Genomic DNA, 27,320 nt, shown 5'->3' with positions numbered 1-27,320 from the left:
AAGAAAAGATTGAAGAATTTTTCCCTTCAAGTAGTTTAGATGAATAAAATGATGCAACCAAAGAACTCTTAAAGAAGAATGGTTCCCTACAAGAAGAATCAAGAAAGCTCAAAAGAGAACAAGAAATTCAGTCAGTAAGGCTGTGTAAAATCTTGGAACAAAGGAACAAGATGAAAGAAGAAATGGATGGAAGAAATAGTGAGATCTGGAACTAATCCCTTCAACATGTAGATCTTATGGGTCAAATATCCAATGCAAATGAGGAAATCATGAGCCAAAGATAGATCAATGAAATATTAAGAAATGGTCTAAATTTGGAAAGACAAATCAATGAAAGAATAAGAAGTGAACTAAGATTTGAAAAGAAAATTAGTGAAAAAATTTTAAATGACCTAAACATTGAAAAGAAAATCAATGAAATAATGATGAAATCCCAAGCAGACATGAATCAATTAAATCAATTAAATGAGAAAAATCTCTATAGACAAAAAGGAAAAGTAGGAATTGGATAGAAAAAAGAAGGTGAATCCTCAAAACAAGGTGCTCAAAGGAATCAAAGACCTATTTCCAATCACTGTGGTAAGATAGGTGAGAATCCTTTTGATTGGAGTTTACTTTTTGTTGTTGAAAATTCCATTTATCTAAGCTTTTAAATCCCTAAGCCTTTATCCATGCTCTCAATGGATTTGATAACCCATTCATAAAAATTTATGGGATCTTGTAATAACACATTTTATAAAAAAAATCTAAGTCTTTTCTTTCTTTCATTGATGATTTTTCATGTGAAACTTGAATATATTGTGAGATTGAAAATCATTATTTTTTGATAAATTTGGTGAATTTTAAGAAGTTGAAAAAAAAAGTGGTCACTATACTAAAGTCAAAAGATTAGGTGAAAGGAAATATAATCAATTTTTATAGATTTTTGTGGACAAAATGTGATTTAAAGAGAGTGCACCACTTCCATCACACAAAAAAATAGTGTTCCTAAAAGGAGAATAGGACTACTATTGACCCATAATAGACTCTTATAAGTCAAAAATTTATTCAAGGATAAAACTTTGCTATCAATTGAAAAAAAGGTTAGGCTTATGAAATATTTTTAGTTAAATAGTAAAGAACTACACCAAACACAATTAGATAGAATACTTAGACTACAATTTCAAACAAAAGAGAATATTGTGTAATGCTTAAGTATTAGAATGATTCATAGCCAAATACAAGATCACTTGAATATTTTAATGCACATAAGAGGTTTACTACAAGGTAGAAAATTGATACAGGGATCTATGCTTTCCTTGAACATGATTTTGACTTTTTCACCTTTTGAACAACTTGATATCAATGTAGTATATAGCTTGCAATCAGCTTTCGAACCCATTTTCTTGACTAGGGGTAACACTTGAAATGCACCTAAATGTTAGCATGATAAAGAAATATTTTTAAAAGTAGATAGTTTATAGAGGCACATGATATCCATATAGAGGAAATTAACATGTACAAAATAAATTATAGAGTTACCTTCTACATCTTCTACACTAGCACATACTGCAAGAAGCATATTGAAAGTACTAAGCATTGGATTTTCAATCAGTTTAACAAAATGAAAAGCCTCTTGTACAACCTTCTTCCCTCTACAAATATTTAAGAACTTTGCATGATACACTTAGAGATTGAGAATATTAAATAGCATGTTATTAAACAAGGTATGAAGAATAATTCAAATGTTTATAAACTTCTTGAAATGGTAACAACTTAAAAATAGCATAAAATCATCTTACCTTATTCATATACAAAGCTCCAACTCTATTTAGAAGAGAACTTGGATTAAAAAAATTAGATAGATGTAATCACACTATAAAAAAAATAGCTATGTATGTGCCTTAGCATATGCCAAATATCCATTCTACAACCTCCCTCTTAACACACATGGAGAGTATTCTTTCATGGGTGTCCATATATAGTCTATAATCTTGTTGATGGATGCATTCCCAAGTTACCAAAGTCTCTTCATGATCCTCATGAGCTTGTAAGGAGGAAGATATTCATACTCCTTGCAAGGTTATTGTAGAAGAATTATGTAAAGTGGACGAGGTTCCTATTTTATTGGCTCTTCTTTTCTTTTGTTGATGAATCATTAAAAATGTAGTGGGCAATGGATTTATCTTTTTGCAATCATTTTGAAAATGAAGAAACCAATTCTAGTGTATAATAGTTTCTTTGAGACTATTTTTATATTGAATGGTTATCATACACATACTGGTCACAGTGACATAGTTTAGACCTCATAGAGTGATCGCTATTCATTTTCTTTAAGAGGTAGTAATGAATCATGATCCTCAAAATGCATGCACATCTATATTTCCTTGTAAAATATATTGCATCTAAGCATCTATTAGAAACTTTGGCAAAACTTTTTGTGTAAATTTTTGTAGCTACAACTCAAGATTTTCCTAAACTTGATGATGATGTTTCACAAAATGTAACTCAAGATGCACTATAAATACTAGCATGCAAAGAGATGCACATTCAAGCTAATAGATTAGGTGGAAGGGCTTGAGAATGGTGCTAGAAGAAAAAAATTGGATCAAAAACTTTTGCTACAGCAAAAGAGAAAGTTGTTATACAAACAACAAAGAAAAAATTAATATAAAATGTCATCCCAATATTCATAGGGCTTAAGAGGTTTATTAAGAGCAAAAATAGTTGTTTGATATGTTGTTCCTGGATTGCTTACATATGATATTAAAAGAGTACAATAATTAAATTAGATGAAATACTCATGTTGGGAATGTTAATTACTTGATGGTAGGTGGCATAATAGCATTCCTCAAATATGGATACACCTTGGGTGTTAGTCCTTGCACCAAGCAACTCAGCTTCATTGTCCAAGTTAATAAGCCACCTAAACCATGATCAAGAAAAGTAACACTACCTAATTTAATATACCATGTCAAAGAAAAGGAAAAGAACAAGGAACATTTTATTCCAAGTAGGCTTATTCAATTCTATTGCAAGATGTAATCATTACATAATACTGACTACCTTATTCATGTTGTTATCTTTGTCTAAGAAGAGTGAGCTTACAAGCTACACTAATATAATCCCTTCTTTAATCATGGATGACTCTACTGCAATGGAGCTAGTAAGATTCTATGGAAGGGGATTGCAATCTAGTTGTTCCTAAAATAGATAGCCCATCAAATACACTTGTGATTGAAAAGAGCCACAAGGAATCCTTGTTCTTGGATACTTTCCCTGGGGAGGACAGTCCAAAGAAATGTGAGCTAATACATTCTAATATGGTCCCTCATTTAGGTGTGGATAATTTTTTCACAAAACAAAGTGAAGTGAGGCCATCAGTAGAGGCTGGCAAGATTGAACCTTCTAAATTTGATCGCAGAGAGGAGAGTGAATTCTCATTCTCTCCTTGCTTGAATATCTTTGAAATTTTGTTGAAGAACCCCATGCTTCAAATCATTACTATCATGTCCATTTCTTTAGGGATGAATTATTTTTTTGTAGAACATAATCAAGGGTGACACTTAATAGAGGCTTGCATGGAAGAGGATTGCAAGCTCGGAGTTCTTGAAATAGATGGCACATCAAATATGCTTGTGTTTGAAAAAGGCCATGATGAATGTCTATTCTTGGATACATTGTTGGAGAGAGTACTCCAAAAAAGAAATTTGAACTAAAAAATGCAAATATAGTCCCTCATTCAACTATGGTTGACTCTACCATAAAAAAAAAGTGAAATGAATCCTAGCATAGGGGCTTGCAAGTTAGAACTTTATGAATTAAATGCTCCATCAAATATATCTAATGGTACAAAGGATGATGATTTTGTTGAAAATTGGCTAATAGTGATATGTAATTGTTTTCATTAATGGCAACACATGATGTACATGTTAATAGGAAACCTCAAAAATAAAGATACTTAGTATTTGGCTATCAAAAAGTTGTCTAAGTATAGAATTTGGTTTACAAATAGTGTATTATTTTGTTTATAACATATTACAGATGTCATATTATGTTAAGAAAAGTTACACGGAGATAGTATACATGTTAGTTATGACATGTATAACCTTGAAAGTTTGTATAGACTGTACAGAACATAGTTAATCATGTTTTGATGAAGCAGGACAATGGAATTGAAGGAAAGAATTATTTTGACTGCAAAACAATTACTTGTCCAATTAGGGCCAACATCCTAGATGTTTATTCTAACTTGAAAAAGTGAATTGTGGTCTTAGATTACCTAGAAATATTTTATGTAAAGGCATGGTATTTATGAAAAGGACTTCTTGCGATAATAAGTGTGCTATTATGGGCAATATTGGTTTATTAGTGCTATCTTGTAAGATTGCAAAGTGAGAAAACTTTTGTGAAAGTGATATATGCAAAGTTTTATCTGGTGATATGAGATCAAACTGAAGGTTAGATATTAGACAAGGAAGGAGAATAATATATTAAATTACTTGTTTGAGTAGTGATCTCTTCTTGTAGTTGAAATTGCATGTTTGGGTAGTGGGCTCTTCTTACATACATTATACTACAACTCCTAACAGGGTTGGAATCTTCTAATAGGGATTCAAAATCTCCTAATAGGGACTTGTTATACTAAATTTTCTCATTAACTCCTACCAAGGTCTAACTTCTAACAAGGAACATATATATTAGTATATTATCTAGTAGCGATCATTCACACTAAGGTTTTCCCTTGGCTAGGGTTTCCCTAGTTAACAAAATATGGTGTCATGAGTTATCTTTGTGTATTGTTACTATTAATGTTTAGCATTACTTTATTGCTTTTTTGTGCATGGTTTAAAGTAAGTAATAATATTATCTTGGCAACTAAAGTTTGTAGATTATTGATTGACCCACCACCCCTCAGTAATCCCTATTTCTAACAATTGATATTAGAGCATAGTTACTTTGAAAAGGTTTACCAGCTTAAGTAAGATCCCTATGGATATGGAACAATTGATGAAGAACCTCAAAGAATCTCTTGAACAAATTGATCTCCTTGCTAAAGAAAGAGATAAGCTATAGGATAGATATGAAGACTCCAAAGTATACATTGGTTAGTTGAAAGAAAATATTGAACATCTAGAATTAGAGCCTAAATCTACTGAATCTAGAACTACTGATGATGACTATTCAAAGTTGAAGATAAAGTACAAGATCTTGAAGCATGGATTGAAGATTAAAAATCTAAAGTTGATTTTAAGAAATGATCTTAGAAAAGTTGAATCTAATTTGAAGAATAAAAAATGTAGATCTGAGAGAAAGTCTAGCAAAGAAAACATCTAAGTTTGAAGCACTAAAAGAAGATCATGAAGAACTCCATAAGTATAGTACAATACAATTGTAAAGATGAATTGACAGAATGCAAATAGCAGCTTGAGAAAATTTATTCTAGTAGAGAATAGCATGATGATTTTATGTCTATATAGAGACCTTCTTATGAAAAGATTGATCTTGGTCATTTAATTAATATGTTTGCAAAGAAACTTGAGATTAGATCAGCTCCAAAAGAAAAAAGACAACTCTGATGATAAGATTGAATCCAGTCAATCTTCAAAGAAACCTAAAGAAATTGAGAAAATCAATGAAGTTGAAATCTTGGATGAGTCAAAGCAAGTGGAGACTCCCAAGACAACTAGGTATGAATTTAGAGGTAAGTTCTTTCTATGTAATGAAATAGGTCATATGAAAAGAGATTGTACTAATAAGTCATTTAATCATGTTAAGGACTTTTATTGTCATAATTGTCATGGTATAGGTCATAATGCAATCAATTGTAGGAAACCTAAGTATGATAATGATAGAAGAAATAGTAGAATGTCTAGAAATACTAACTCTATAGATAGAAGAAGATCTAATGAAAAAACATTGAGAGAAATAAGATCTTATGATGACAAAAGACAAATTGTGTGTTATAAGTGTAACAACTTAGGACACATTGCTTAGAATTGTAATGCACCTAATTATCAAAAAAATCCTAGAAGTAGAGCACCTATATGTCAGTTATGCGACAACTTTGGAAACACAATGAAGTACTATAGAATAGATAGAAACTTCAAAGATAGAAGAAACAATGGAAGAAACTTTGGAACAAAAGGAATGATAGAAGGAACCATGAAAGGAACTCTAGATCTAATAGTGAAGAGAAAAGAAACATTGTGAGTGAACTTCAAGAAGAACTTAATGAAGCATTGATTAAAGGAATAGATATCTCAAATGAAAAGTTAAATGATGAGATAGGAAGATGAAAGTCAATTATTGAGTTTGATTCAATCAAGTTGAATTAAGTTTGTTCACAACATTAGAATTTGTGAACTTTTTTCAAAGATTGAATTAGAGGTAGAAAAGTTGAGAAAAGGTGTATTCAATCATTTTTAGATGTTACCTAAGCTTGATTGCGATGATGGATCAATGGAGTACAGAATTGAATTTTACTTCATTGCAAACACATTCAAACCAAAGAGCATCTTGAAGCAACTTGTTAGAGTGATTTCATAGGAAACCCTATTTTCAAAAAGAGGTATTTTATCATTTTTCCACAAAATTTTTTTGGTAAAATATATTGTTGATAAAGATCATGGATATGTCAGTTGTTCATAGTGTTGAGAATGAGGATAGACCTAAGCTCAAGATAGTTTATGTAAAACCTAGTGATGGAAACCCTAACTTTTCATTGTCTATTACTCCAAAAAACATAGTTTAACTTGAAGACATAGAAAATTATTTGAACTGCATGTTTGATTCGATTGGTAGTGAATATATGAATAAGGATATGGAACTAATCTTTAACCATGACATGACTATGAAGCTTGGATTTGATCACTTAAAAAGGAATTTGATTTTTTTAAGTATCATTTCTACCATGAGCTAGATATAGATGAATGGATTCAAATCATATTGAGTAGGATAAATGATGGAAAATTATGGATACAAGACAATGTAGTAGACATTTCTAGTGACCTGGTTCATGAGGTAACTAGTCTTAGCAAACAAGGTAGTGTACCCATAGGTGAAAAGATGGTTAAGAAGAAAGTAGAAAGTTACACTAAGGTAGTATACAATGGGAAACCCATTGTAATCAACTCCATCACGTAGGATGATGTGAGATTTCTTAGTAGAATTATTGCTTATTCAGTTCATGCAAGTTCTAAGATAGATGAATTTTTAGTAGGGTTTATTTATGCAGCTTACAAGTTATTTGTTGAGAAAGAAAAAGTTAATTCAAGTGAAATACTGAGGATGCAACTCTTGGAAAACCTTGAAAAGATTATGAGAACAAAGAATGGTGTATTTAGATTCTAATCACTAATAAATCACATAATCTTTCATGTACTAAAGAGATTTCCTTACTTGTCCACTATGGAAAAGATTATAGAGGTATGCATAAGGCACCCTATAGACAAGGTATCAGATAGTGGTAATTTGATTATGAGGACATTTCAAAATGAGAAGAAATAGAGATTTAGGATCTCACTTGCAATTTTGGATAGGTTCAAGGAGGACATATGTATTCTAGTTGATATAGACTATATATACATTTAAGCAATAGAACATTGGGAAATATTTTTAGATCCTTTGAGCTATGAGTTGAGTGTTGATGTTGTAGCTAGCTACATTGACTTGTTGTTGAATTCAAAAAAAGATAAAGTTGAGTATAGATTTGGTATGTATGATGAGATTACACAACATGCTCATCAAGCAACCTTGGAGAAGGCATCTCATAAGAAGATTAAATTAATCATGAAGAAGGCATTATCTAAGGCTAGAATGATAGAAAGTGAATCTGAGGTTGTGAGACAAATAATGAAACAAGGTGTATTGAACATACAACCCTTGTCAATTTTAGTTGCTGAGACAACTTTGGGATAGAGCATTTCTAATGTGGTAGTGTCTGATGTTCAGCCTACTGAACACAAGAAAAAATCAAAGAGACTGGTTGAAACATTATCAACAAAGAATAAGAGAGTCAAACAAATGGCTATAGGACCTAGCAAGAGGTACAAAGCATTTTTTACAGTTGCATCTAGCAATGATGAAGAGGTTGAGGAATAGGAAACCAAGCAAGCTAAAAAGGTGAATCCACCTAAACAAGTAGTAGGATAAGCTTAGCAACCATGGAAGCTGAAGATTAAGAAGATAAACACAAAAATTTCAAATTAGGGAAACATTGTTCAAATGAACAAGTTTTATGATCTATACAATAATTTTAAGAAAGATCAAATTAATACATCTATTATGAGACATATCATTGCAAATGATCTAAGTATGAAGGATATCAAAGGAGTAGTGAACCAAAAATTCTATGAGAGACTCGTAGAAAAGAAAAATCCAACAAGAGAAGAAGACCTTGAACTTCAAAAGTCTTTGATAAGGATAATTTTCAAGACTAATGATGAAGATGAGATTAAGAGATTGTTGAATAACCTCTAACCATACCTAAGAAATAAGTTGAGGCCATTCTTATTTATGGTTGGTGTGAAGGATAAGTTGAGAAAGGAGACTACAATAGCTATTAGCAAGATTTTGTTAAAGTCATAGGTAGCATCTCCTCCAGCTCTTAGAACCTCAAAAGTGTCATTCAATGGTGACACTATGAATATTGATCAAACCAATGTTACTCTTAACATTGATGACACCAATCCATTTAGTGGTTCTAAGCCAAATGTACCAAACACTAAAGATGTTGAGGAAAAGTTGAAATAAATTGAGGAAGAGAAGAGGCTAATAGAAGTTGAAAACTAGAAGGTATAGAAAGCCAAGCAACAATTTCTTGAGGAAGATAGAAAAAGAAAGAAAGATGAAGATAAGAAAAGGATTTTAGAAGTAAAGAAAAAGAAAATAGAGGAGGAAGAAAGGAAAATATTAGAAGAGAAGAAAGAAAGAGAGGAAAAGGAAAAGAAAGAAGTGAAAGAAAGGAAAGCTAAGGAAGTAGCAAAGAAATAGAAGGAGGATGAGACTAAACCATCTAGTTCATCTACTCTACTCTCTCTTGTTATTTTGGCTACTGATGATGGTGATCAGACTAATCTAATTTCATCTTTATCTAAACTTTTATAGAAAAATAAGATAGTTAAGAGTTTGTAGAGATCACTAATGGAAGTGACTAACAGATTGCATAGTACTTTGATTGTATAGCATACTGTGTCAGATTCCAAATTGAGAGCATAAGTAGTGCTAAAGTCTTTTAATGAAGAGTTTACTCATTTTTTGAATGATATAGAGGCAAAGGGAAAATTTCCCATCATGCTAGCCTTTTTAGCACCATCTGCCAAAACATCAAGAATGAATTAGTCAATCTTGATACATGTATAAAAGAACTTTAGAAATGTTAGTAGGAAGGGAAAGATTTTTATGTTAAGTGTATCCTATCATAAAAACTAAGTAAGGATTTGGATGGTCAAATAGAGGCAAATATGAATGAGCTAGAGGCTTTATCCAGCCTAATCTAGCACCCATCTAGCAAAGTTGATGATATTGAGAGTCAAGTTACCAGTGTTCAAAGCAATATCAAGAAATTGGAATTTCAAAAAGAGAAGATATTAAGGAGAACATTTGATTTTAGAGAATCCATTGCTCTAAAGTTATCATTCATTGAGAAGTAGCTAGAAGAATGTGTCAAGTCCAAAGACATATATACAAACTTTTGTATTCGGATATTAGTTCAGTTGAGATTGCATCATATTCATTATGTGCAATTCTCAAATTAGTAGAGTCTACCAAAGAGATATAGAACAAAGGTATGAATTGCCTTAAGGTTATTTTTGATGATTGTATGAAGATAATAACAGCATAAGAGAAGACAATAGTTTCAGTAGTTTTTTATAGGTTTTGATCGAATGTTGACATTTTGACCTTTTCCATTGATGTCAAAGGTGGAGAGATTCATGTGAAAATTTTATACATGTCATTGTTGAGAAAGATACAAAGGGAAGAGATACATGTGGAGATTATAAAAGTGTAAAGTATATTGTTAGTGGGAGCATATGTAAAAACTTAACTATAAGATGTATGGTGGTACTTACTTTTGTTTTTTCCAGTTAGCCAATTTTCCCTATTTTGTTGCCATTAATGCCAAAGGGGGAGATTTTTTACAATTGGATAATAGTGCTATGTAATTGTGGTTGTTAATGGCAACACATGATGTACATATTGATAAGAAACCTCAAAAATAAAGATACTTAGTGTTTGGATATCAAAAAAATTTCTAAGTATAGAATTTGGTTTGCAATAGTGTATTGTTTTGTTTATAACATGTTGTAGACATCATATTATATCAAGCTAAGTTACATGGAGATAGTATACATGTTGTGATGATGTGTATAACCTCAAAACTTTGTACAAATTGTATGAAATAGAGTTAATCATGTTTTGATGAAGCGAGATCAAGAAATTAAAGGAAAGAATTGTTTTGATTGCAAAAAAATACTTGTCCAATTAGGGCTGACATCCTAGATGTTTACTCTAACTTGAAAAAGTGAATTTTGGTCTTAGCTAACCTAGCAGTATTTTATGTAAAGGCATGGTATTTATGCAAAGGACTTCTTGCAATAAGAAGTGTGCTATTGTGGAAAATCTTGGTGTATTATTGTTGTCTTGTATGATTGCAAAGTGAGCAAACTTTTGTGAAAGTGATATACGTGAATTTTTATCTGGTGATCTGAGATTGAGCTAAAGATTACAAATTAGGAAAGGAAGGAAAATAATAGTAAATTACATGTTTGAGTAGTGACCTCTTCTTGTAGTTGAAATTTCATGTTTGGGCAATGGGCTCTTCTTGCATACATTATACTACAACTCCTAATAGTGTTGGAATCTTCTAATAGGGATTCAAAGTCTCCTAATAGGGATTGGTTATATTGAATTTTTTCATTGACTCCTAACAAGGTCCATCCTCTAAAAAGAAACATATATATATCAGTATATTATCTAGTGAGTATCATCCCCACTAGGGTTTTCCTTTGGTCAGGGTTTCCCTAGTTAACAAAATATGGTGCCATGAGTTATCTTTGTGTATTGTTACTATTACTATTCAGCATTACTTTATTGCTTTGTTATACATGGTTTAAAGTAAGTAATAATATCTAAGTAATGAGTAAAGTTTGTAGATTACTGATTCACCCCCCCCCCCCCCCCCCCCCACCAGTAATCCCTATTTCCAAAAAAAAATCACATTTTCTCCTTGCTTGAATATCTTTGACACCTTATTGAAGGACCCTATGCTTCAATACATTACTGACATGTGCATTTGTTCAGTAGGGGTGATTCTAACATAGAAAAGGGTAGGAAGATTCTTACATCATGACCTTCAAGCTTCTCCATATGTGCCTAAGTGTATAAATGATCAAGATATTTCTCCTTGCTTGAACATCTTGTTTGTAAAGGACATTGGAAGCTCATTAAAGAATAGTGAGGCTACAAGAATTAGAGAGATTTTTTCTTGCTTAGGTGTAGTTTAGTCTACTACATATAGGGTGCAAGAGGTCCTTCCAACAGAGGTTTCTAAACATGAACTTTCTCAAATAGATGATTCTTATGTAGAAAATAGTGATAACAAGTCTCCTTTCCTAAATACTTTATTTTTAGACAAGATTGTTTCTATATTGAAGAATTTTGAAGTTGAAAACGCACATAGTTCTAGCATTTCACCTTGTGATATAGATGATTCTAATTTCCTTCTAATAGAGGCATGTCAATTAGGAATGTCTAATCTTTCAACAAATGATGATACATTTTCTTGCCTCAAGGAGTTATCTATAGAGATAATCAAGATTTCATTGAAAATACCTATGTTTATAAGAGGTATAGATGATTGTGCCAAAGATGAGAGTGGGGATGTCCCCTTAAAGATGACTAAGAATATAGAGTATCATGATAGATCTCCTTGCCTTCACTTGTTTGTAGATAACAAGCCCCTTTTATCTTAAATGGATAATTCTACTATAGATCAAATTGTGGATGGTCTTCCAATAGAAGATTGTAGGTAGGAACTTCCTCAATTAGATGCTTGATCAAAGATGTCTAAGGTTACAAAGGACTGGGATAGATCTCTTGGCTTGAACATTATTTTTCTAGAGGGAATTAGTAATTGTGTTGCAATTAGTACTCATGTAAATCTTCTTTAGCTATGAAGGATTCTATCTTAGAAGAGAACCTAGTTGTTCTTCTACTAGAGGCTTGCTAGATAGAATGCATTAAATTTGATACTATTTTGAAGCTATCTAAGCTAAAAAAGGATGAAAACTTATCACCCTAATTAAACATGGAATCTACTACTATATTGGAAATTTCTAAAGCTACAAATGGCATTGATATATCTATTTTCTCAAGTGGCACTGACTCTAGTCTACACAAAATGTTGGAGATTCATAAAATAGAAAACCTAAACTATAGATGGCACTAGTGAGACAAGGCTCTAGTATATCATTAGAAATGCTAAAGCTTGTAGGAATTGATTTTTTATTGCAATGTGGTAATATTGATATTTATGATCCAGAACAATTCTCAGAGATCCTTCCTATTGGGACTCAAAATTGAAGTCTTGATTTTGAGTACCATTAAAAAATCAAGCCCTATAAACTCTTTTTCATGCATATATACTCAGTTGTACTTGTGAGGCCTAAGAGGATTTTAATTCTTCTAACACCTTCCATTTAGTATATCCACTTGTCCCATGAAGATACATTTCCATTCTAAGCCATTTCATCAAGTCTCGTTTTGAGCAATTTCTGATTCTACATTTTTGCCCAAGTGTCAAACAGTGACAAGAGCATGTGTTTGCAATTGAATATCTTTCACCCAATATGTTTCATGACTCACTACTTTTGGATTTTTTAGTGTCCATACCAAAGAACATATGTTTCAAATTTTGAGTCATTTTGAATTCATTTGACTAGGTTTTGAATTCCTCAAAGCTAGTCATTTAACTTTGTCATGCTAATGCAATTAGTTTTGAATTTTGGGAGGGCCTATTTGACTTACCATAAATTTTACCCAATTGACCAAAATTATGAAATTCCTTTTGCATTATATTCTAGAGGTCAGAGAGTTTCTATGTTTCAAGTTTGAGCTTATGACAAATCTATTTGATTAGTTTTCAAACACAATTTCTAACATTTTAGTAGAATGGTTTAAGCATTCAATTGCCTAGAAATGGAAAAAAAATTAGCCAAACCCACTTTGGGGCCCAACTAATCCCATTAGGGAGATTTTTCAATCTACAATTATAGTGGATTAAATCTTCCTTTAGTTCCCAAAGGAGAAGTATCATTTAAATATTTATCATGGGTGTATGAATAATGAGAATAATAAGTTATGGCCCATGTTGCAAAAGCTTGGGATTGCAATGACAAATGAAGAAAGGGATTTAGTTGGAGAAGCCCTCATGAAGTTAGTTATGCAAAACTAGCTTCCTACAAGTAATGCCATGCTTGGAAGGATGATTTTCCATCTATCATCCACTTTCATGGCCCAAAGATACTGTGGGGGAAATTTGTATGAGGGGCCTCTAGATGATGTCTTTGCCAAGGCAATTAGGGATTGTGGCCCTGATAGACCCTTGATGTTGTATGATTCCAAGATGATTCCAACTTCTAACAAAGGGAGTTTCCTTTCCTATTGGTAGGGTCTTTTTAGGGATAGTTGCAAAGGGTATGAAGGCTTCTATTTGAGAGCTACAAAAAAATTTCCAAAGCAAGAATAGAATCAAAAAGACAATTTAGACATTGGAAATACAAGTGAAAGTTAAGATACTTCCAATAAATCATTAAATTACTCTCCTTTAAATCAAAACCTGATATCCACCAATATCTTTTTATGGCCATTCTAGAAACCAAATCTTGATTATATGAGATCCACACTTCATTCGAATATGTTCAATATTTATCTCCACCATGTTTCTTTATAGACATGACTGTCCAAAGTCAGAAAGAACATAATTGATATATTGAAAGTATTTAGAGGATTGTTATATGGGTGCAGATAAAGTAGTGACAAGAGGGAATGAGTCATGCAAAGTAGTATGAAGGACAAAGCTCCACCCATAGCAATGCCAAGGAAGAATGAGAGCAACCCATGACTTCATAATTTGAAGAAAGCCATGAAAAAGAGGACCCATGCCACACAAGTTGTAAAAATAGAGTATAGAGGAGAAGTTGTGGCAACCAAAAGGAAGGTTGTTTCATGAAAAGGAGAGACCACATTAGTAAGGGATAGTGTCAAAGAAGGCAGACCACACTAGACCAAAAAGAGGTGGCCAGTAGAAATAGAAGAGTTGTAATTATAAGGTGTGATTTATGAAGAGGAGAGCATGTTTTTAAAAGCTACAACTGTAGTCCATTATGGAAGGAGAGATGCTCTAGAGTCTCCTTGGGATACACACTAATGTATTTCTTAAGAGGGAGCCTTACATGGCAAGCAAAATGTAAGTAGCCACTTTCATATTATGTATAACATACAACAATATAGGAAGTTGCAATAAAGAAGAGATAAAAAATAGAGATGACACCCACAGGTAAAGTAGACTGGAAGGTTGCTCTTGCCATGGCATCTTGGATGTTTCAATGTTAGTATATTTGTGGGGATTATGGTAAAGAAAGCTCAACCTTGACCTAGATATTGGATATACTTGGTAACTCATTTTTTAACACAAAGTACAAAATAAAGGGAAGTAGTTTTGGAGTTAGCTGAAAAGGATTGGGGCTAAGAGGGCTTTTAAGATGTTCTTAGGCATCATGAAATTGAACTTGCTACTAGATCTGTAACTCTCATGGATGTGGAGGAGAGGATTAATTATGTGGCCACCAAACTTGAATCCCTAAGGGCTTAGTGTGTATTAAAAGAAGGAGAATAAAGTGAAAAATATAGGGAAGATGGAGGAAGGCAATGTCAGTGCTAATTTAAAAGATGATGCACTCATAATTGATGAGGGTTGAAAGCAAGAAGAGGCTAAAAGTGTTAAAGATCTAATACCTTCTAGTGATTCTATTGTATCTAAGAAATAGAACAAAAGAGGAAGAAAAGATTGGACATGTGGAATAGAGAAAGGGGATTTTCTTATAAACCATATATCCCACATTGAGCGAACAAGGAGAATTTTGATGTTTAGATACTCCAGCACTTGCATTATAGGTTGTCTTTAAGGTAGCTCCCTTTTGGGAAACCATGGTCTATGGTGGACACCATGGATGGCTAGTTGGCACCAACCAAAATTTTGACCAATGAAGCTGAACAAGTGGATTCACTAAAAAGTTAAAGGATTCTGGTGGTCACCATGTCACCACCAAAAAATGGGAGGATCTCATTAGTAGCAACATGGCAACCTCCTAGAGAAGTGTAAAATCTAGCAAAGTGTTAAAATTGGCAAGAGCAATCTGGTGAAGTGTAAAATCCAGTGAGAGATTGTAAATTTGTGGGTCCCTAGTGGTGATGTGATAAAGTCAACAAACCAAAATCTAACAAGTGGCAATATATGGCAGGTGGATTGATGCAAATCTCATAGAAGCACAAGATGGCAACATGTGGCAGATCAGGCAGTGGTTGCCATGTCACCAAAGTGAAGTTGTTCTACCATTAACATGGCAACATGGAAACTAAACTAGAAACCAACATGTGGAAATGAGCTAGCAACGAGGTAGACAAGTTAGAAATTGACACATGGTAGATGCTTTAGACATGGCATGCTTCCCAAGGTTCTAACATGGTGTTCAAGTAGCAAGGGTTAGATGATGAAGCAACAATTAGCCAATCAAGGCATGACATCTATCAACATGGTCAAACCAAGTTTGACCTGGATGAAAAAATAGAGGAAAAACCAAAAGTCATAAAATTATTTTTTTATGTTTTTCTCTAGAAATCATGTACATGGTCATATTTTTAAATAAATTTCATTTAAAAGCTATAGTTCAAACTTTATAAAAGGTCAAATTTTTGTAAAGTGTTATGCAAAGCCATGGTTGGGAGCCTAATTTTCAAATGGATGCCATAGGGGGCAATTTTTGTCCAAAATAGGAACTTCAATATAATGTGGGAACTAGGAGGAAATTAACTTTCCAAATATGAAGTCAAATTTTGCATAGATATTCACCAGTTTTCTCTATAAGTGGATTTGTGTTTTTTGGGGCATTCTCAATAGAATGGGTAGATTTCACCATTAAGCATCAAAATTGGTTAGGAGGTAGATATAAATTCTTGTTGAAGTCTAAATGTGGAGAAAATTGATTCTAAAAGGTTTTCTTGACTATTGAGGTCATTTAACTGATTTTTTCTTTTACCTTTAGTTACAAATCTGGCATCAAAATCAATTATCTTTTCAATCAAATATCTGAGATATTTTGTGCTTTTGGAGGCCAAAATAATAGAGAATTTGATTTACCAATTGCAAAGAAAGATTAGAGAGATACTTTATCATTTCTAGATGTTTTCCAAGTGGACACATGTTAGATGCATAATATATCCATGAATTCACTCTCCTCTATGTTATTCTCTTTCTCATTCTTGGTATAGGTTCTAGTTTTAGAGAACAAATGACTCATTATTGTGATACCATGTGTGTTCCAATCTAGAATTTTTTTAGATTTGTGAAACTAGGGTCTAGTCTTGATGTGTTCTCATCATTGTGACACCACATTCTTTAGCATATATCTCTTGTATGAATAGTAGTAGTGAAGATAATACAGCTAGTTCTAATATGTTAGGCATTTCTATGTTTTAATTTCATGTATTTGAATGTATTGTTTCAAAGAAATGAATACACATGAGTAAGAATTTATTCAGTTTCATTTTGATTCTCATCTCCTACCTTAGTAATCTATAGTCTTATAGGGTCTAGGAACAAAGAACTAAGACTCATTTGCATCCCTTTAAGGTTGTATGTCATATATGTTTTGCTATTGGAACAAAGGGCCAAGTAAATGCTTGATGTGTTTGATAGGATTACTAATTATTTTGAGAATGATACTTCATAAGAATGAGGTCTTTATGAACACTGACATAAAATTCAAAAAGTGATAGGATAGATATGATATTTATGAAATATATCCTGGATATCACATATGTATGTATTTAATTCATGGAATTTCCCAATAGATTGTTAGAATCTGAAAAGATTAATAACCCAGAAAACTAGTGCAAAAAATAAATATCTAAACTATGAATGCAAATGATACAAAATCAAAATAGTAACAAAGAGTTAGTCTCCAAGAGAGAAATGCAAATGCTAGAAGAAAAATAGCATTAAGAGGATGCAAAAAGAAGAGATGCAAATACAAGCCAGGTAGCAAGCTTATATAAGCTAGGAAGAGGGAGGAGGTGGCAACACCAACCAATGAGGAGCAACCATCTATTGGACTAAAGATAGAAAAGTATCTTCCCAAGATAGCTAATGGATGCTCACATGTAGGAAGGTGACACCTCACAACCATTCATCTAATAAGAAATGCTTTATTAACCTAAGTGAGATTATTAAAAGTGTAGGAAAAACCTAGCAAAATAGGAAAAATAAAAAAACTACACTAACATAGATAAGGCAATGAAAAGTTATAGAATCACTTATTTATACTACTACATATTTGAGGTCTTGTTGAAATCAACATCATTAATCAAATGTCTTTCCCTTTCATGTTGAAGAGCTAAAAAGGATTCCCTCACTCAGCTTGTGAATTTCGTAGAGTTGCAACTTGCTACTACATATCTTTGTTATTGCATAAGTATAGGAGAATAAGGGCTAAATCTGCTATTAATAGATTCAAGAATATGTTTAACATTGGTACCATATAATTTGAATCTAAGGTCCACCCACCTAGGTTTTTGAGAGCCTAAAGTAGAAGAAGGGTCTAGCCTTATAATTGGCCCAGTGTCTAAAATGATATGTTAAGGACGGGAAGAAGTTACCCCTAGATGTATCTTGTTCTCATCAGGGTAACTTAAAATCTGTAGCATTTCAAAACACCAACAAAGTGGTGACTCTGCTAGGGATTCTCTAATATAAATTGTGTATATGAAGGCATGAAAATATTGGATATAGAAAATTTATAGTAATATGTTTTTCTTATTTTCCTTATTGAAGTTTCATGTTCCCCAGTATCCTTGTTCATTGATAGAAATAGTTTGACTAAACTGAAGAAATTGTAGTATCAAAGTCACTTGGCATTTTACCAAATTGTTGTCAAGTCACAAAGTTATATTGTTTGCTTCAACTTGTCAAGGATTTGGCATTCCATCTTGTTGATCAATCTTTTCACATACTTATTATAAATTTTGGATTGGCTTGTAGTTTTGTGCAAGCTAATCTATGGTTCTTGGCAATGGTAGAAACTATGTGGTGTTTAGTTGCAAAGATATACTAAATTGCAGAACAAATATAAATTTGATGTTGTTTCTAGCATCGAAGTTGTATGAAACCACCACAAACTTAGGTATTTCTATTTTCATGAGATGTTCCTTTCATGAAAATAACATTATTCAAAAGTATTCTCCATTTGGTGATTAGCACTATATATAGGAGAATTTTTTTTATAAGTTTTCATATTCTTGAATTCAAATTTTGAAAAGAATATGGGTGAGTATGAAAATTGGTAGAGAGAGGAAATATTCTCGTAGTTTTATTACAAGATTTTTGTGGTGTGTGTATAAGTTTTGTGATGGAAATAACTTTGAGATATTAGTATTTCAAAATCTTGAAAGTTGTAGCACTTGTTTGATTATGTTCTTTCTATGAGATCAAAAATCAAAGCCTTTATTTAGTGATTTCAGCACTAGAAGAAAGAGGTAGAAAATTTATTTTACAATGGAATCAAATCTCAAATATGAAATTAGTTTACCAAGACATAAAGATGTGCTAGAAGATATGGTAGAAATTAAGAAAGATCTTTGTAATCAAATTATCAGATTTATAAGAAATGTGGTAGGAAGTGTTCAAGATCTAGAGGATGATCATATTTATACAAAGTTTAAATCGGCACTTATGGATTTGCATGTGTCTTTAAGACCTAAGGAATCTTCATGGCCTATTGTTTTCCTAGATGTCTTTATGCCTCATTTAGTTAACTAGCCATCACATTTGAGGGTACAAAAGATCTTTCATGTTGATAGTCTTTTCAAGAAATTTTAGAATGATTTAAATAGCCAATGTCAATGTGTTGAAAGTAATAGTGATTCTAGTGAATCCATAGATAATGACAACATTTCTTGTAATTATGAAGAGATGGATTCTAGATCTACTGAATTAGATGATTTTAGTCAGTAGGATAAAGATGGTTATGTGATTGAAAATGAATTGTGTGACAGTATGCATGAGAGTGTGGAAAGTTTTAATAGTAGTATGGATAATTCTTCTTTTTGTAAAGATGAGAATGATATACCTAGTAAAGAGGTATTGTGCAAAGAAGAGGTGGTATGTTGTAGAATGGATTCTAGTTTTTTAGATTTTCATATTAATAGTACTACTACTATAAGTTTTTTTGATCAGTTGATTTATGATTAGAACCTAGGAGAAGAGACTTGTGATGAAGTCTTGTTGAGTGTTGATGAAATTTTAGAACTCCTAGCTCATGATCTCGAAAGATATGAAAATGTTTCTCTAGATGCTAATGTTGTCCCTTGTGGTATTTCTTCTCAAGGTGAGGTGATTTCCTCAAGGTTTGATGTTGTATTTGATATAACAATAGAATATCCACTATCAAGTTTGGAGGTGTATGTGATAATAGATCAAGTATCAATACACATGACAACTTTTCTAATAAGGAGAGTACCAATAGGGAGAAGTTTCATTTTATTTTAGATTCTTATCATGCTGATTATACTAAAATTGGTTTTGAATATGACAAAGAAGCAAAGGCTAGAAGTGATAATTTGATTCTAATTTTTTACTATATGCTGATGATAAGTTCAAATTTCATTCTAATGAATTGTTTGATGAAGATTACAATTAGCATGATTTATGTCAGCATTTTCATGATAGATTTTCAGACTTGGTAACTAATGAGTTGTTTGAGTGTGAAGAGGTTTTAGCAAAAGGTAAATCTGATTTGATGAGTAACATAATTGCAAGTAGGCAGCAATTAGATTTAATATACTCTTAACATCCAGATACACAAGGTGAGTTGCAAGTTTTTGGTACATGCAACTTGATGAATGGTGTAGAATATGAAGTTTTTATGATTTTGATTGATAACATGCATGAATAATTGTTGGATTTTGATTCTCAATTCAATTTGTTCAATCATGAGCATGCTAATGTTTTTTCTCATAGTGAGCATGATGAAAAAATAGTCTTTGAGTTTTATATGTGCTATGATAATGATGATGGTTATTTTGTTTTGCCTCATGACCTAAATGAAGGTGTTGTTGAAAATGACAAAATAAGTGAAATTGAAATTTTAAGCTTGTCTTAGCAAAATGCAAATGAAAATTAGGTATTTGATAGAGGTAAAAAGTTTTGACAAGTTCAGTGGCCTGACACTAGTACATTTTGGCAAATACATGACTATGTGACTAAAAAAATTAGTCACACCACTAAAAATTTTAGTCACATGACTAAAACGGATCACATTTCACCATTTCCTTGCAATTTACAAGTGTAAGTGACTAAATACATGACTAATTTGGTCACCAAGTAAAATTACAAGATCAACCAAATAGAAATTACCAAATAAACTATTAAATAAATGATTAAATAAGTGATTGGATAATTATTCACTACTAATTAGTCACCTACACACAAGTGACTAAATAGACTACCAAATAACTAATTAAACAAGTGATTGGATAATTAATCACTAATAATTAGTCATTTGTACTTTCTCTCTTCACTTTCTCTAAGGCTACTTTATTAATGAATTAATTTTAATTTTTTTTCATCACTCATTCAAGACCCTTGGACCTTCTCTTATCATACTAATGGTGGTTTCACTTTGCATCTCTCCAGATATAGGATACTTTGTTAAATAGTTTGGGAAATTTTACTCACCATTTTGGACTCTTCGATCAATATTCGAAACTAATTCAATTTTCTTCTAAGATCAAGTATAACAATAAATGGGTGAATTAATAATATTTTTCTTAATTTATTTCTAGTATAGGCCACCCCTAGTTGAATTATTCTATTATAGGTTACTCCATGTCATTAACCTATACCTTGAAGTGTTTATTCTTTAATTCAATCTAATGATCATATCTTATAGCTAATCATCTATGTTCCATGCATGTGTACAATATTAATTTCTAATTTTATGTAACCAAATCAATCTCTAGGACTTCTTTTCACTAACACTATTACATAAGAGGGTAATTTAAGATATTTTTGAAGTCATATTAACATTTTATCTTAAATACTTGATCTATTATTTTAATTATCTTTAGATAAAAAAGAAAATAGTTCAATTATCTTAAATTAACATTATGATTTTTAGTAATAATATTTTCAATATTGATTAATTACTTTAAGTTTCATATTATGAATTAAGTTTTTACAATAAATGTCTTGAAATGTTGATAATAAATAATTAATTACAAAATAATTTTAGAAATTAATTTAATTTATTTGTAAATGTCAAATATATAGTTTCTAATAACTCATTAAAGAAAAAGTAATAATAATTGCGTTGTGATTAGTTTTAAATATGATATATTTTTAGGAAAGTGAATAATATATTAAATTTGATAATTTTTTCCTAATTGATGGCAAGGGGTAGAGGAATGGTGGGGGCAAAAAGGGCAAAGGAATGGTGGGAATTGAAAAATTTATCTCTTGGCACTTTTAGAATGGAGTTGCATGGAAGTTTTTCTTTAGGCAGGCATGAATACAAGAATTATGAGGTCTACAAAAATCTACCCTTTTTTTGTCTAGGCAGGGCCTATTACAGGTGAACAAGCTATTCTTCTATAGGCTAGAGGATAGTCTTCCATGACATCGATCACATGATTCACTCCCAATACATCTTTCATTAGCAGGGGAGGTGTTAAGCAGCATCAACTGGATGGTGGGTGTTCTACATGGCCATAGAAGAGAGTTTTGTATCACCGAGGTATCCTTTTATCAGCTTTCATGTCAGGATTAGGTAGGGTGAATGTTGCACAGGGATAGAGGTGCAATAATCTAAAGAACCCTTCTCCAGTGGAGCCCTACAAGATGAAGGTAGCACACCATATGGTTGTAGAGGATTTCAATGGTTTTTCAATTATATCTTACTGGGAATTGAAGTGGGCTTTGTCAATCAAGTTAGTTGAACTCATTTTCACACACCTTTGGTAGCATTTTGTTAATAAATCCACACTTAGCCATTTTTTTCTAGTGTTACAGTAGGGTTTCATAATTGTTTCCTACAAGAACAAGAACTGTTGCTTCTACCAAATAACACCAGAACATAACATCCCACCTTTTTCCACCAATTAATCTCTTATTTATTTTCTTGATCATTAAATTATCTTTTCTCAAATGAAATGTCTTCCATTCATATCTTTCAATGGAGGTAGTCATAAGACTCCAACTAGCAAGGCATGCAACTCTTCATACAACATTGTTTGTTATTCTTAAATATTAGTTCATAAATAATTATTGGGTTAGCCCTTTTTATGAGGTATTGATAAAAACCTTGACCAGCCTTATCATGTGGCAATATTTTTAGACAGGCCTTTTCTAGAAATCAATCTATATAACCTAGGCTTACTTTTAAGGTCTGTGATTTGTACTTGTAAGGGCAGTGATGATTCATAAATCTGTGACTTGTTTTAGATTGGCAGGGCCATGACACCTTTTAGCACCACACATAGAAGTTGCTTATGTATTCTTGATCTTAGTCTATAAAAAATTCCCCATAAAGCATTTATTTCCTTTTCCATGGAAAATGTCTTTATGAGTCTCTATTCTACAATCCTACAATGATAAGGAAAAAATAAATTGGTATGAGATAAAATAAAATAGACAAGATCTAAAACATGAATCGGCATTGGCAAAACAATAGATGTTAGTTTTGAACTTGCCCCATTATAAAAACTTCATATAGGTGCAATAAAGTTCAACCAATTCAACTCTTGATTTATTTTCTATGGCTCCAATGATAGAAAAGAAGACAAAAGTTCATCAAGAGTGAGCAATTATAGAAAAGAAATCAAGAACCAAATATTGTTGTAGTTTAAGTTAATAATGAACTTCCTTTCTTTTGCTAAGAGAAACCCCTAAATGGTTCTACTTGGATATTTCATATATAATCCACATAATCTTCTTTTATTTTTACTTATAAAAGTTTCCTTTATCTTGAACAATTATAGGTTATAATCTAGAAATCCAAAATTGCAATGCAGAAAATGTTCTACCTCAACATAGATATAGTATGCACTAACATGTATCCAAAAGGCTCAAGGTGTTGACCTACATGTTCAGAACTTTCTATGCTTATGTCTAGTTGGGATTACCATCGTTGGTACTTTTGAAAATGCTAATTGCATATTGGATTCATGTTTAGATAGATCTATGCTAGTCATAAAATTTTGCTAGCTCCTAAATCTAGCAGAGAGAATTTACCTGTAGTTTCCTAATGTTTTTAAGTTTTCAATGTCCTACCACCATGTAGAATTTAAAATTATGACATAGGATATTCCAATTTTATATTTGTCTATTTTATATTATCATTTCAAGTTACATATTTGTAAAAATTCCATATTCCAAATTCCCCATGTATTCAACTACCCACACTCATGCACTCAAATTCCAAGTTCATATCGGGTGTAACATGCACTTCTTGGCATGGAAAGGAATGAGAAAAATTCTTTGAAGAACTCCTATTACTTTTAGTTTAAGGTTCCAAAAAAGTATAAAAAAATTCTATTATCCAAAGGAATAGATTTACTTTGTTGCAAGTGGATGAAAAAGAGAACTGCATCTACCCTCTTTCATCTAAAGAGAACTACATCCACCCTCTTGCATCTAAAGAGAACTGCATCCAGTGCTACCACTATAGCTAATGGAGCTCACATTCCTTTGTACAAGCCTCAAGGACCCTTTATTGTAATTGTCTTTCAGATAGCATCTATGGCCCCAACATAGTGTGGAGATTGGCTTGGAGAAGGTACTAGTTGACTGTGCAACTTTACCTTGATTGTGTCAAATAGATACCCACATATCAATTGTGCTACTTCTCCAACAATGCCAAAAAGTAGATCCTTGCTTCCATAATGTCCTTTCAAACCAGTATCTATCTACACCAAAAAGCACTTGCAAAATAAAGCAAGTTGAGGAAACAAAGAATGGAAGCCCATAATAAATAATAGAACTAGAATGTTATCTTCAAGATACTAATGGAGAGTTTTCCTATTCATGCTCCTTAGTCAAAAATCATAAATAAAAAATTATAACTAGAAGATAATTGTAATCAGCATAAATATTCATATAATTCTTCCAACTATTTCCTTTTCAACTTAACATAATATGTTGTGTCAGCAATTTTTCTTTTTCAAAACAAAGAAATTTTGTTTAATAGTGAAGCTGCAACTCTAGCCTAAAAAAGTGGTTAGGCATTAGGGCTCCAAGACCTTAGGATAGGAAGTCTTTTGGCTAGGAATTGGTGTTCAAAAAAAGAGTTACCAGGTACTAAGCTTAAATAGAGATGCATAGAAAATGTGTGTACTATTAGGGGGCAACAACATAATTTGGAGCATGTTATAAAAGAGTAATGGTAATTTATGTATCCAGTTCAGCTAATGGGCCCAAGCAAGATAGATAACTGTGCCTATGGGAGGGATGTTCCAGTCTTAGTCTATGAAGTCCTAGAAATATGTGGTTTATATTTGATTAGTGGTATTTAATTATAGTGTTCTCTCAATAACTCAATAATCGATTGAATACTAACCATAGCAAACCTAGTATTTAAGAAAATGTGACAACTTATTTAAAAGAATTAGCTGTAGAAAAATTACATCATGTTAGGAGATAGGAACAATGTCAATAGATGTTACCAGAGGCTTTACATGATTTTTGTGACACCTTTGAATAGAGTACAATGAAGTGACATGAACAAGTATTATTGGTATGGGATCATATCATTTATATGGACTATTGCAAGTTCCATTTTTAAGGAAGCACTTCAATATGCTTTTTCAGAAACCTCAAAAAGAACGAACATCTATTGAATATAATAATTTTATAAAAAATAGACTGAATCAAATTAGGGGCTAGGTGTAAAGCTAAAACTTAGTTTCCTTTTGCCAATTAAATCTAATCCCTTTCCAGTACAAATTAGATCATCTGTCAAATACAAACAGTGAATTTCACTCCCTCATGGTGACTGTAGGTTCATTTCTAGAAGAACAAAAATTAGAACTACATCCACACAATTTCTTTTTAGTCTGAGAAATTAACCTTTGTTTGACATGTCTTAGTTTAGATTTTTGTGTTTTCCTAGCTAAGTGTGTGTATGCTCTCCAATGATGCCACAAAGTGAACTTGAGAATTACAAAACATCCTTCACCACTTTCATCACACAAGGAGCACTTGTGTATGCTCTCTCTCGCCACTACTTTGGAAAATCTTAGAGATCAACATGCAAACATCAATTTTTACTTCTCTTTTGGTGGGCATAGATTGGATATCCTCAACCAAGGTGATCAAAATGCTCATGTTTCAGCCGAGTATAAAATTTTGGAAAGAATCAAAACTCTCCCATTGAGGTACATATATATTTTTTGTACATGCATTACTAATTTGGACAATCTAACATTGCATTTACTTGGTGCAGTGACATCTCCCAGAGATTGTGGAGAATGCCTACCCAAAGGATGCTATCCCAATGCTGGCACTAGCAAATAAATGTCAGACTGAAAATGATCCATTGTTGAAAAAGTTCCTTGAGATTGTTGACAAAAATTTGCATCCTTCTTTAAAGAATAGGGTGGGTCTTTTAACTCTCAATACCATTATCATGTCTTTGTACTATATAAGTTATAAGATTGTTGGTACTATTTTATGGTGGTTTTTGACTAGACAATACCATGAGTTTTATATTGCCCTATGTGGTACTAGTTGCTAAGATCTCACCATTATTAAAGGAAAATAAACAATTCAAAGATTAAAAGGAGGATTATATGGTAATTAGTTGGTTCAAGTTGGCATCATAAGTATATCATTGCATGAAGAAGAACTAGCTCTATTGTGGTTTGGTTCATCTCATGCTTGGGTATGGACTTATCAGTAGCAGCAATAAGATGAATCTATAATTTATGTGGATGAAGTGTAGCCCTTTAATCTATTATGTATTTGGATCTTGAAATTGGTGAATTTTTTGTAGCTTTAGCTATGGTGCTTGGAATCACTAGCTTTCCTTTTATTTTCTTTGTTTGATGAAGTGGGTTTTGATGAGAAACAAAAATATAATTTATGCTTCTTTCAGCGTGATATATTCGAGCACTTTGATGTGTGTTTGTTTCAAGAAATACATAATTATATGAATTGCTTCATTATAGAAGAAATGAATTGTATTTTCATCTTTTAAATGCATCACATAATTTCTATAATAGGCAAATAATGCCTCTTTACAACATCATTTTGAGGAGGTTAATATACTTTGGTCAACTATTTATAGATTCTGTGTTCAAGGTAGTCTAAAACCTCCTTGCTAGTGAGTTCCCTTGCCTAGTTTTATTGGATAGACTTGAGGGAGGAAAAAAAAACATTTTTCCAAGGTCCCAAAATTATTCAGTTTTTTCTTGTAAAGCAATGTACCTTCATTATAATGATGCTCTAAAAGCAAGTGCACTGCAAGGTACTTATGGAGCCTAAAAAATTAGGTCTCCATTAGTGAAATGATGTTGAAAATTGATGATATTAAAGGATTTATAAGCATGAACAAGATTGCTAAGGTACCCATTACCAATATTCAAAGTACGAGGAGCCAAACTCACTGTTTGAATAAAGTGGAAATTAGCTTCAATTTGCCAAATTGTTGAAATATTATGAATATGAATTGAAATAATACTATTAAAAAAGGCGAGTAAAGCATCTACAACTCGCACGATGTCTATACGGAAATAGTGATACATGGTTGCACTCAGCAAATGGTAAAATATATTATGGCAACTACAGTGTTAGAAACATATGACATGATTGGGTAAAGTTTAGCAAAATGGTCAAGTATAAATTATTTTTATAGCACCACTGGGAATTAATCATATAAGTAATAAATAGTGAACATACATTGTCATCAAGCTACATGAGCAAGTGATTGACATGGGATGGCCTTTCTGTTAATGATAGATGTCGATAACCATGAAATCAAAATAAAAAAAGGATGAGATATAGTAAAGAT

Source organism: Cupressus sempervirens, chromosome 11, assembly GCF_028749045.1.
Source record: "Cupressus sempervirens isolate cs-2001-9-10 chromosome 11, ASM2874904v1, whole genome shotgun sequence".
Taxonomy (NCBI): domain Eukaryota; kingdom Viridiplantae; phylum Streptophyta; class Pinopsida; order Cupressales; family Cupressaceae; genus Cupressus; species Cupressus sempervirens.
This window is presented reverse-complemented; position numbering follows the sequence as displayed.